Source organism: Chelon labrosus, assembly GCF_963514085.1.
Source record: "Chelon labrosus genome assembly, chromosome: 14".
Classification (NCBI taxonomy): domain Eukaryota; kingdom Metazoa; phylum Chordata; class Actinopteri; order Mugiliformes; family Mugilidae; genus Chelon; species Chelon labrosus.
Genome location: NC_140347.1, coordinates 2,924,238 through 2,936,488, shown reverse-complemented (window position 1 = coordinate 2,936,488; position 12,251 = coordinate 2,924,238). Strand labels below are relative to the sequence as shown.

Here is a 12,251-nt window from a genome sequence, read left to right as displayed (position 1 = left end):
TCATTAAAGAACATCATGCACAGACAAAAACTGTTCTTGGTTCTGAAACATCGGTTAACTAACTAAAGAAGAAATAAATCTAAACTGGAATCGAACTAGTTCAGTTCTAATCTGAGCTTTGTCTTAAAATAAAAGAAGAACTTAACATGTAAGAGATTTTTCCATCTTGTTCCAAAATCTGGATCAAGTCCCCAAGCCAACAACCAGCTGTTCATGGTTCTGAAACAGCAGCAGGTAGGTAGGTATGGGTATAAACACAGGAGCATCAGAGAAGCACAACAGAAATATACAGGGTAAGTGAACAGACAAACAAAAATGATTAGGAAAATCTAAGTCCATATCCTGACATACTTGAACATTCTGAAGATCATTTAACCCGAGTATCTTATCAAAACCAACGTCTCAAAATTCTGACTAATCAACAGAAGTAAATATGACCAAACACACAACTGTATTGAGCGAAAGATTCTGGTATTCTGTAACAAAGGCCTCAGGATCAATTAATAACATAGAGAAGCACATGATGCGCTCACCTCCAATGGTTAATCACACAGACTACATGACTGACCCATGGAGATTAACAGGAGGGAACGTCAGGAACGTCTGGAATGCTGAGAATGTGTCAGGTGACAGTTTACAGCTGGTATGTCAACTTACAGTACAGGAGGCGTGTGTGGTCTACACTAAACAGAAACACCAGGAAGACCTGAGGGACGTAGATGGAGGGATGGGAAGAGTCAGAGATGGATGGCGGTCTTCAGGTGAGGAGGAATCCAGATTGAAGACGACTGTTCCCCTCCACAGGAGTGGTCCACCAACAAAGATCACTCCATAATAGTCTGAGAGGTCCCAAAGGAACCCAGGGGAACTTCTAAGCAGCTAAAGACCTCTCTCACATTGGATAATGTTAATGTTGATGAATCCACTGAACAACCATGGTGTGATGGACAAAGACACTGCTCTCCAAGAAGAACATTTCTAAACATCATGTGGACAAGACAGAAGACTATTGGGACAATGCTTAGTGGACAGATGAGACCAAAGTAGAATAGTTTGGTTTAAATGAGATGAAACAACACTGCATCATTCCAGCATCAGAACCTCATCCCTCCATCAAACATGGGGGTGCTAATGTCCTGGTTTGGGCCTGTTCTGCTGCATCTGGACCAGGACGATCATCATTGATGGACCAATGAATTCTGAATTCTACCAGTGAACTAAAGAAAATGTCAGGACATCTGTCCATGAGCTGAATGTGAAGCCCAAGAACACAAGTGGTTCTACAAAAGAACGGTTAAAGAAGAACAAGATGAATGTTTAGGAATGTTTTTTTTTGTCATCATGTTTAATGGAACAAACACTTTAAAATGTCCTGAGCAGAGGGTTTTGGGCTCCGAGCCTGAGAATCTGACTTCAGGGATTGAAACCAAACAATCGCTGTCGTGCCGCTCGCCGCCTGAGTCAACAAACACACCAACAGCAACACATTAACACACACTGCAGCCGCCGTGCACTACTTCCTTTCATTCTGCAGAGTTCTCTCTCTCTCTCTGTCTCTGTCTCTGTCTCTCTCTCTCTCTGTCTGTCTCTCTGATTAATTGCCACTAAATCACCACGAGTCACGACAGGCCGTCTTTCTTTCTGCGAGTCCTTCACTCTCTTCCTCCTTTTCTCCCACTTCCCTCCTTCTTCTGTGGTATTTCAGATGGCCCTCCTCCTCTCATTGTTCTGGGGTAAACTGGAGGATTGCTCATTTACCGGCGCTGAACCTGTTTTTCTCCAGATTTTATTTATCCAGTGCACCAACGTCCCTCTCCTCTTCACATCCGTGCACATTTACAGTCATCTGAGACAAAGGTTAAATGTCCAACACACACAAAGGTGTTAAGGTAAAATGTGCATTGTAAGCTGCTGGGATTTTCCTCTTAAAACAGTGGATTAAATGAAGTTAGAGAAGGAAATAACTGTCTTGTTGCTTGAATCTGAACTAAGCTGCAATTTCCAGGACTGAAAAATGAAAACCAACAAAGAAGAGACAAAAGCTGCAGTTCCTCCAGCGTCCACTAGAGGCTTCAAAAGCGATTAAAAACCACAGACTGTAAAAAAAGGGGACGCCATGACGACTCCTCTAAAGTGAAGCCCAAAGCATGTGGAGCACCCCCTGGTGGCTGGCTACAGTATAGGTCATACAACTTGGGCTAAAACTAAAACACTAAAATACAAAGATAATTTCTGTTAGCTCAAGTGTCCATTTTTCTGAGAAGTTTTGTTTTGACTCAGGAAACAGGATGTGACATCATGATGATTAACAGTTGCCACTGACAACCATACATAGGAATGTGTAAATAAGTAAAGGAACTGAAGGTTTAATTTAGTTTAGTGAGCTTCTCAGTGAATTAATGTCAATGACTAGATAGCTAAAACAACACTACAACGTTAGCTCTGTGGAAGTCGGCCATCGGTAGTTAACACTTACAAAGTATGGATCCATAATGGAGGCTGCTTGAAATTAAAATAAATAAATAAGTTCAGTGTATAATTCAACATCTCTTAGTAACTGGTGGAGGTAGAGCAGAGCGCAGTATTAACCAATCACCAGTGAGTCTAGAGGAAGTGTGGGCGGGTCATTGACAATGTGACTCCACTCTCAGACAAGATGGCGTCACCCGTGTCCCTGGAATACAGGCCTCACTTTAACCAGTGGGAGGAAGTGGAGACACGTCATCCATTTTTCTTAATCTGTGCTTGACACCTGTCTTCGCCTGAAAAAAATTAAACTAACAAGGAAGAGACAAAAGCCGGTCCTCCTCTAATGTCCACTAGAGGCTCCAAAAGAGAAATCAGCATGTTTACAAACAGCCTCATTCTTTTATTATGCATTTACATTTCATACATGAACTTACCTGGTCGTTAGCTTGCTAGCTGTTAGCCTCTGTGGTTTTCTAGCAGCGGCATTCTCACCAGAAACAGGTAAAACAATTTACAAAAACCTGCTTCTTTTTCTTTGCTTCATTCCAAATACACCAGTTTTCATCTAAAGTAACTCTGACACTGACGTACAGATAATTAAACCCTATTTATTTTTGTGTTTGCATTTCTAGAGCTGCTGCATGTGTGTGCGTTTGTACCCACATTTGTTTTGTGCATGAATCTCGTGTGTGTCCGTGTGTGATGGGCCGTGACAGGCGTAGGCTCGGCTACAATACCAGCCTGTGTCGCATCAGCAGGGGGCAGGAAGCAGCAAGAGGGGCACCAAGAGGGGCAGAAAGAGGGCAGAGAGGGGCATGGAGTCAGGTCAAACAGCCTGGGAGAGCCGGCCTGGGAAAACCATGGGAACACTGGAGGGGTGGGGAGGAATCCAGTCACATCTTAAAGCAAGGACCAGAGTGGATGTTTCCTAAAGGTTAAATGTATTAAGACAAAGTCCCTGCAGTAAGATCTCCTTACTGTCCTGAATTATTGGAGACCTGTTGCTTTTTCTGAGAAAAGCCAAAACAAGGACTTGTTGGGTTTATTCGAAGAAGAAGAAGGCAGCCAATAAACGTCCAAGAACTGACGGAGCTACGTGGATAAGTGGCGAAACGTCTTCAAGAAAGTCCAGTTTACATTGACTTTGACAGACTTTTTGATTGAGACAAACTGTGTTGTTTTATTTACAGTAAACCTACAAAAGTGTAAATTATGAAACTTTACATTTTATACGTCCTGGTTCTCAAACCTTTTTCCCGATGTGTACCAAATTTCAGGCAGATGATGTTTAAGTCAATCGGTAGCTCATGAGTTGCAGATGATTTTGAGGTTGGATTGTTCTGGTTATTGAGCAACCGTCCACTCACCTGGGGGACGCTGAGCTCACAGAAAGAGGTGCGCCAAGAAAAGTTGAAAATTTTAAATTGTAAATTGTTTTGGTCACGCCGTACTTTGACAGGATCTTGAATCTTGAAGTCAAATAATTTTCCATCATCTTCAGGTTAGTCTAGTTCAGTTTTCTAACGTGATCTTCTCTCCGTCCTTCTCTATGTAGATGACAGTTGATCTCCAGTAGACGTCCCTGGCTCTGGTTGCCTAGGTAACCCTCTTTTGTATATCTGAACGAAACAAACAGAACATCAAAATATAATGTATGAAACTAGCTCTTCTTGTGTTTGCAAAGAAAATTCTGTCAACATCGCCACCGCCGCTCCGTCTGGGTTCACCGGATTCTCCAACCACCACGCTGGTTCCTACCACCAGATCATGCTGATAGAGGACGTCATCAAGGTGAATCTGGTGGTAGGAACCAAAATGGTGGACGGTGTTTCCGTCAGATAAACGTTTGGAGGGGAACTCTGTGTTTGAGTCATATGTCAATCAACTGTATAAATTGCTCCCATAGACCCTCGAAGTTGAGATTCGTTCAACTTTGCCTATTATTTTTTCATTGCTCCAACTCTCTGACTTTCATTAACGTTCACAGTCTCTGGTCGACATGTCACTGCTGGTCTTACGAACTCTAAACTCAGTTCCAGCCCAATCATCAAAAACCTGGGGCCACTATTTAAGAAAAAGGTTTTTATTTCTTTTTTTTTTTTTTTTTTGGATGGACCCAGTTGACCGTTGACTGCAGCAACACTGTTCTATGTTGTTACACATGAAGGATGAAAGATGCCCGATGCCTCGGCCGTGTGGTGTTGAATCGTGGAGATAATCTTGGGTAAGCCTCCTCCTGCAGCTTGTCTGAGGGCGACTATCAGGATGTGTGATCTCTGATGACCGGTCCCACTGGTAAACTCCACCAAACAATGACCGCCTCTCAGCAGCGCCAAAGAACAACAGTCTTTCACTGCAGCAACACACAATTATCCTTTTCTCTCTCCTCGACGCTCTGACGCTCTCAGGCTTCCTTTCGTTCTTTCTTCGGTCACGATGTTAATTCACTTAAAGACATCCTCTTCATCTTCTCTGTGAGGGTTGAACTCCACCAAAACGCTTCTCATGAGCTTTTTCTATAGAGACTGATGGGAAAGAAAGAAAAAGGATGTATCGGCTTCTTTCTCAAAAGTCTTTTCAATCACTGACCCCGGAAACTAATCACTGGCTACTTGACACAAAGCCTGACACTGGCCCAGACTTTATCTAAATCAGAACAGGCTTGATTTACATTTATACATTTATACACAGGGTACATACACACCAAACCAACATCTAGGTAGCTAGGACGAGCTACTGCTAGCTGGGAGGCTAGGAAGCTAGAAAGTGTTACTGTTGGTTGGGAGGCTAGGAAGAACTACTATTGACTGGGAGGCTACGAGCAAGGAAGAGCTACTATTAGCTTGGAACAAGGAATAATCAGATCAGATGGTCAACACTTTATTTTTTCTAGATCATCATGAAGATATTTTCAGATGAGACAAAGATGAATAAAGAAGAGAATGAAGTTGGTCTCCGACCGCCACAAGCACCAGGTCCATAGACGTTTAACAACAACACTAATGTTTGTCTCTGCAGCCAGACTCCATCTTTAATTAATGTTAAAATAAAAATACGAGTTATTCCAGTGACTAATGTTCTCTAATGTTATTGAGGCTGAGAGGAGTTTCCCAGAACACACACCAAACACACACAATGATGAAGTGATGGGAGAGTCGGGGGAGTCGTGGATCAGCTGACCGTGGGTGAGAGAGTGTGTGTGTCGTGGACAGTCTGAGTTGGGCGAGCGAGCAGGTCATTCCCACACCCACTCTCTCTCTTTAGAAAGTGACACAAACACACACTGACAACACACACTAAGGAACGTGTGGGGTCAAGAGGCCACAATGAGCCGGGTCACGTTCCTGAAGAGGAGAATGTTTAAGCTGAGTTTTTGCAGCGTAGGAAGCTTTAAATTAGAAAAATCATCAACATGATCTCAGACCAGGTCATTTCTACTTTTAACCTGAAAACTAAAATCTCAAACCGCCCAAACCGTAGCCAACGAGAAATCACTGAAACATGATCCGGACTAGTTTTAAATGTTTGATTCATTTGATAGAGGAGCTTTAATCTGCCTTCAGATCCCAGAGAAAGAGAGGTGTAATTATACCTCCTCTGACCAACACCGACCCATTTCTCAGCCTCGTCTGGGACGCTGTGTTCATGTGTGTGGACTCAAGTTACTCGTCTTTTTGGGAACAGATCCAGGTCGTCATAATATAAATCATTTCCAGGTTCAGTGTCGGCGCTGGAAAGAAAATCCAGACGTACTTAAAACTTAGTTCACTGTTGTCACTATTATTCCTTATAATGAAGTAGGAACTAAAGAAGAGATCTGGTCTCATTTTTAATACTGAAACTAGTGATTTGTGGACTTTTCAAATTAAAAGCACGCTGACTCAGTCTTTTACAAACAATCTGTGCATATTTTTGATTATTCAAGTTTGCTTCTAAAACCAGAAACAAAAACTAGAAAAACAACCAATACTTGATTTTTTAGTTTAAAATCCACGAACAAACTTTTATTGTGTAGTCTAAAGTTAATCTCAGTCTTAATGTTGTTTCACCTGAAGTGATTTCTTGTCCTTGAGTGACGCATCAAGTAGTCTCCATGGTGACCACTGGTCCAGGTCTCTTTGGTCCAAGAAGTAGTCTCAATGGTGACCACTGGTCCAGGTCTCTCTGGTCCAGGAAGTAGTCTCCATGGAGACCACTGGTCCAGGTCTCTCTGGCCTAGGAAGTAGTCTCCATGGATACCACTGGTCCAGGTCTCTCTGGTCCAGGTCTCTCTGGTCTATGGATCATTGTCTTCAGCTCTAAATAAACCTGGTTCTTCTCCAGATCTTCCAGAGTCATGTCCATGCTCCGTTTAGACCACAGGTGTCAAACTGATCCGTGAAAGGGCCGCTGTGGCTGCAGGTTTTCATTCCAACCATGCAGCGGCACACCTGACTTGGCTCAGTCAATCAACTGAACTGCCTTCACGCAGTCACTTCAGGTGTCCTCTTGCTTGATTGGAACAAAAACTTGCCAGCCACACCCACTGCATGGGTGCTGCATGGTTGGAATGAAAACCTGCAGCCACAACGGCCCTTTCACGGATCAGTTTGACACCCCTGGTTTAGACCAACAGAGAAGATTTGAAATCACTGACTGATGGAAACTACTTCTTCTTCTTTTTCTTCTTCTGCTTTTCTATGAATCTAATAACTACTGATTTCTTTACTTGTTTAGGGTCTTATTGAGTCTAAAACCATCTCATCTTCTTCTTCTTCTTCTTCTTCAGTTGCGTCGCTGACGTCTCTCTTGTCGTTTCCTTTATTTCCTGCTGCAGCTCTGACCTCTCTATTTTCAGACCTCTGTGATCTTTGACCCCTGCTGCTTTATTTAGACCAGTAAACAGTCTGGGAACCTGACGGGGATTTCCCCCTTCACGTTGCTGCGTCTTCTTCAGGGTTCAGAGCGTAAAATTAGATGGACGTGACGCACCGCTGGGAGTTCAGGGAGAAAAAGTGAAACTCTAAAAACCCTCGTTCTCAGACTCCTGCTTGGAAACGACAAAGTACATTGAGTATGTTTCAGCAGCTACAGGGTTTATTTAATTAGTCTCATAATAAAAGTTAAACTCTTCCAAGTTTTCTTCAGAGTGATAAGAATCAGTTTAATAACGATGAAACGTATTTAATTTCTGCCTAACAAATTGTTTTTTTTAGAGTGAATACTGCTTTAAACGATGCAAAACCACCAGAGAACATTAGCGCAACATCTGACACTAATAAAATGAAGCGGTGGCTAAAAGCTAAAAGATTTAAGATTTATTTTTAAATCTTTGATGAGAAAAGCTGAGATTAAATCACCTTAAATTAGATATTATCTCCTTCTTGACATCCTTCAGGTTCTTCAGTAGAAACTTTTACCAAACATGTTCCTGATCTATTTTCCATATCAGGACTGTAATGACTGACCAGAACTCATTTATTATCACTGCTGCTCAGTTTCCTCTACGACCAGAGGACCCAATTATCAATACATCTGTCTATATCTATTTATCATTCCATCACTTCATCCTGTGAGAATATCTCAGGTACTTTCTTATACTCGAGTAATTTTCTTGTTTTTAGGCTGAATTGTCCTGTTGGAGTTCATCATGATTCAAAACACTGATAAATGTCATCATGTGTATTCAGCCTTTTATTTAACTGTGGTTATTATTATCAGTAGTAGTAGTTAAAACTTGCTGCTGTAACACCTTAATTTCCTCAAAGGGATCAATAACGTCTCATCTTACCTTCAGATTTTAGAGTAATTCAAACATCTGACTCAAGAAAAAAGCAGAACTCATTAGATCTGTTGCTCTGGAGCTTGTTCTGGGGAAATGTTGCCCTCTAGAGGTAAACTGGCACAATGAACCATGGTGGGTCAACCAAAACACGTTAGGAACATGAGTCCTGCACACATGTGGATGGATGCAGGTTCAGATGGAGTGAAACTTAATCAGTATTTGGGACGATCCAGGTATTTTTATAATGTTCAGATTGGAATTTGGCTTCAGCCAAGACTGATCTTATATATTTTTTATGCCATAAACCACGAAGAAGAAGAAGGAGAACCAGAAGAAGAGGAAGAAGAAGGTAATCCTCTGTTAGTCAGTAACTAGTGTAATGTGGATGTGTGGTGAGGTGGTAGTAGTTGATCATCTGAACAGAATCCATGGAGTCCACTCAGTCAAAGGCTGCACCCAAACAACAACAACAAACACTGAACGTTTAAATGAAGAGAAAAGTTTCCTGGAGACAGCGTTAAGGAGAAACATCTTCCAGAGAGGGTTAGGGAGTTTATGGCAGCGTTGGATGACCAGAACATTTCTGGAGTAGAGAACACAAGGTACCAGCTACCCTCTCCACACTACATTAACTTAGACTGAAAGATTTATTGGACTGAATCCAGTCCACTCTAGGAGAAGACAAGGAAGACAAGGACAGACTTTAGGAAGACACAGGAGACCACCTCTAGGAGAAGACAAGGAAGACAAGGACAGACTTTAGGAAGACACAGGAGACCAACTCTAGGAGAAGACAAGGAAGACAAGGACAGACTTTAGGAAGCTACAGGAGACCAACTCTAGGAGAAGACAAGGAAGACAAGGACAGACTTTAGGAAGCTACAGGAGACCAACTCTAGGAGAAGACAAGGAAGACAAGGAAATACTTTAGGAAGACACAGGAGACCAACTCTAGGAGAAGACAAGGAAGACAAGGACAGACTTTAGGAAGACACAGGAGACCAACTCTAGGAGAAGACAAGGAAGACAAGGACAGACTTTAGGAAGCTACAGGAGACCATCTCTAGGAGAAGACAAGGAAGACAAGGACAGACTTTACGAAGCTACAGGAGACCAACTCTAGGAGAAGACAAGGAAGACAATTAAGGACAGACTTTAGGAAGCTACAGGAGACCAACTCTAGGAGAAGACAAGGAAGACAAGGACAGACTTTAGGAAGACACAGGAGAGCAACTCTAGGAGAAGACAAGGAAGACAATTAAGGACAGACTTTAGGAAGCTACAGGAGAGCAACTCTAGGAGAAGACAAGCAAGACAAGGACAGACTTTAGGAAGCTACAGGAGACCAACTCTAGGAGAAGACAAGGACAGACTTTAGGAAGCTACAGGAGACCAACTCTAGGAGAAGAAAAGGAACACAAGGACAGACTTTAGGAAGCTACAGGAGACCAACTGTAGGAGAAGACAAGGAAGACAAGGACAGACTTTAGGACACTACAGGAGACCAAGTCTAGGAGAAGACAAGGAAGACAAGGACAGACTTTAGGAAGCTACAGGAGACCAACTCTAGGAGAAGACAAGGAAGACAAGGACAGACTTTAGGAAGCTACAGGAGACCAACTCTAGGAGAAGACAAGGAAGACACGGACAGACGTTAGGAAGCTACAGGAGACCAACTTTAGGAGAAGACAAGGAAGACAAGGAAAGACTTTAGGAAGACACAGGAGACCAACTCTAGGAGAAGACAAGGAAGACAAGGAGAGACTTTAGGAAGACACAGAAGACCAACTCTAGGAGAAGACAAGGAAGACAAGGACAGACTTTAGGAAGACACAGGAGACCAACTCTAGGAGAAGACAAGGAAGACAAGGACAGACTTTAGGAAGCTACAGGAGACCAACTCTAGGAGAAGACAAGGAAGACAAGGACAGACTTTAGGACGCTACAGGAGACCAACTCTAGGAGAAGACAAGGACAGACTTTAAGAAGCTACAGGAGACCAACTCTAGGAGAAGACAAGGAAGACAAGGACAGACTTTAGGAAGACACAGGAGACCAACTCTAGGAGAAGACAAGGAAGACAAGGACAGACTTTAGGAAGACACAGGAGACCAACTCTAGGAGAAGACAAGGAAGACAAGGACAGACTTTAGGAAGCTACAGGAGACCAACTCTAGGAGAAGACAAGGAAGACAAGGACAGACTTTAGGAATCTACAGGAGACCAACTCTAGGAGAAGACAAGGAAGACAAGGACAGACTTTAGGAAGACACAGGAGACCAACTCTAGGAGAAGACAAGGAAGACAAGGACAGACTTTAGGAAGCTACAGGAGACCAACTCTAGGAGAAGACAAGGAAGACAAGGACAGACTTTAGGAAGCTACAGGAGACCAACTCTAGGAGAAGACAAGGAAGACAAGGACAGACTTTAGGAAGCTACAGGAGACCAACTCTAGGAGAAGACAAGGAAGACAAGGACAGACTTTAGGAAGACACAGGAGACCAACTCTAGGAGAAGACAAGGAAGACAATTAAGGACAGACTTTAGGAAGACACAGGAGACCAACTCTAGGAGAAGACAAGGAAGACAAGGAAGACAAGGAAAGACTTTAGGAAGACACAGGAGACCAACTCTAGGAGAAGACAAGGAAGACAAGGACAGACTTTAGGAAGCTACAGGAGACCAACTCCAGGAGAAGACAAGGAAGACAAGGACAGACTTTAGGAAGCTACAGGAGACCATCTCTAGGAGAAGACAAGGAAGACAAGGACAGACTTTACGAAGCTACAGGAGACCAACTCTAGGAGAAGACAAGGAAGACAATTAAGGACAGACTTTAGGAAGCTACAGGAGACCAACTCTAGGAGAAGACAAGGAAGACAAGGACATACTTTAGGAAGACACAGGAGAGCAACTCTAGGAGAAGACAAGGAAGACAATTAAGGACAGACTTTAGGAAGCTACAGGAGACCAACTCTAGGAGAAGACAAGGAAGACAAGGACAGACTTTAGGAAGCTACAGGAGACCAACTCTAGGAGAAGACAAGGACAGACTTTAGGAAGCTACAGGAGACCAACTCTAGGAGAAGAAAAGGAAGACAAGGACAGACTTTAGGAAGCTACAGGAGACCAACTCTAGGAGAAGACAAGGAAGACAAGGACAGACTTTAGGACACTACAGGAGACCAACTCTAGGAGAAGACAAGGAAGACAAGGACAGACTTTAGGAAGCTACAGGAGACCAACTCTAGGAGAAGACAAGGAAGACAAGGACAGACGTTAGGAAGCTACAGGAGACCAACTTTAGGAGAAGACAAGGAAGACAAGGAAAGACTTTAGGAAGACACAGGAGACCAACTCTAGGAGAAGACAAGGACAGACTTTAGGAAGCTACAGGAGACCAACTCTAGGAGAAGAAAAGGAAGACAAGGACAGACTTTAGGAAGCTACAGGAGACCAACTCTAGGAGAAGACAAGGAAGACAAGGACAGACTTTAGGAAGCTACAGGAGACCAACTCTAGGAGAAGACAAGGAAGACAAGGACAGACTTTAGGAAGCTACAGGAGACCAACTCTAGGAGAAGACAAGGAAGACAAGGACAGACGTTAGGAAGCTACAGGAGACCAACTTTAGGAGTAGACAAGGAAGACAAGGAAAGACTTTAGGAAGACACAGGAGACCAACTCTAGGAGAAGACAAGGAAGACAAGGAGAGACTTTAGGAAGACACAGAAGACCAACTCTAGGAGAAGACAAGGAAGACAAGGACAGACTTTAAGAAGACACAGGAGACCAACTCTAGGAGAAGACAAGGAAGACAAGGACAGACTTTAGGAAGCTACAGGAGACCAACTCTAGGAGAAGACAAGGAAGACAAGGACAGACTTTAGGACGCTACAGGAGACCAACTCTAGGAGAAGACAAGGACAGACTTTAGGAAGCTACAGGAGTCCAACTCTAGGAGAAGACAAGGAAGACAAGGACAGACTTTAGGAAGACACAGGAGACCAACTCTA

The 12,251-nt window shown here is 43.1% G+C and overlaps 1 protein-coding gene across 1 annotated transcript in view; it reads right to left on the bottom strand.

Annotated features, from left to right (window-relative positions):
- LOC311498919 (uncharacterized protein) overlaps positions 1–12,251 on the bottom strand; it is a 227,553-nt gene that overhangs the window by 76,453 nt on the left and 138,849 nt on the right. The window lies entirely within an intron of this gene.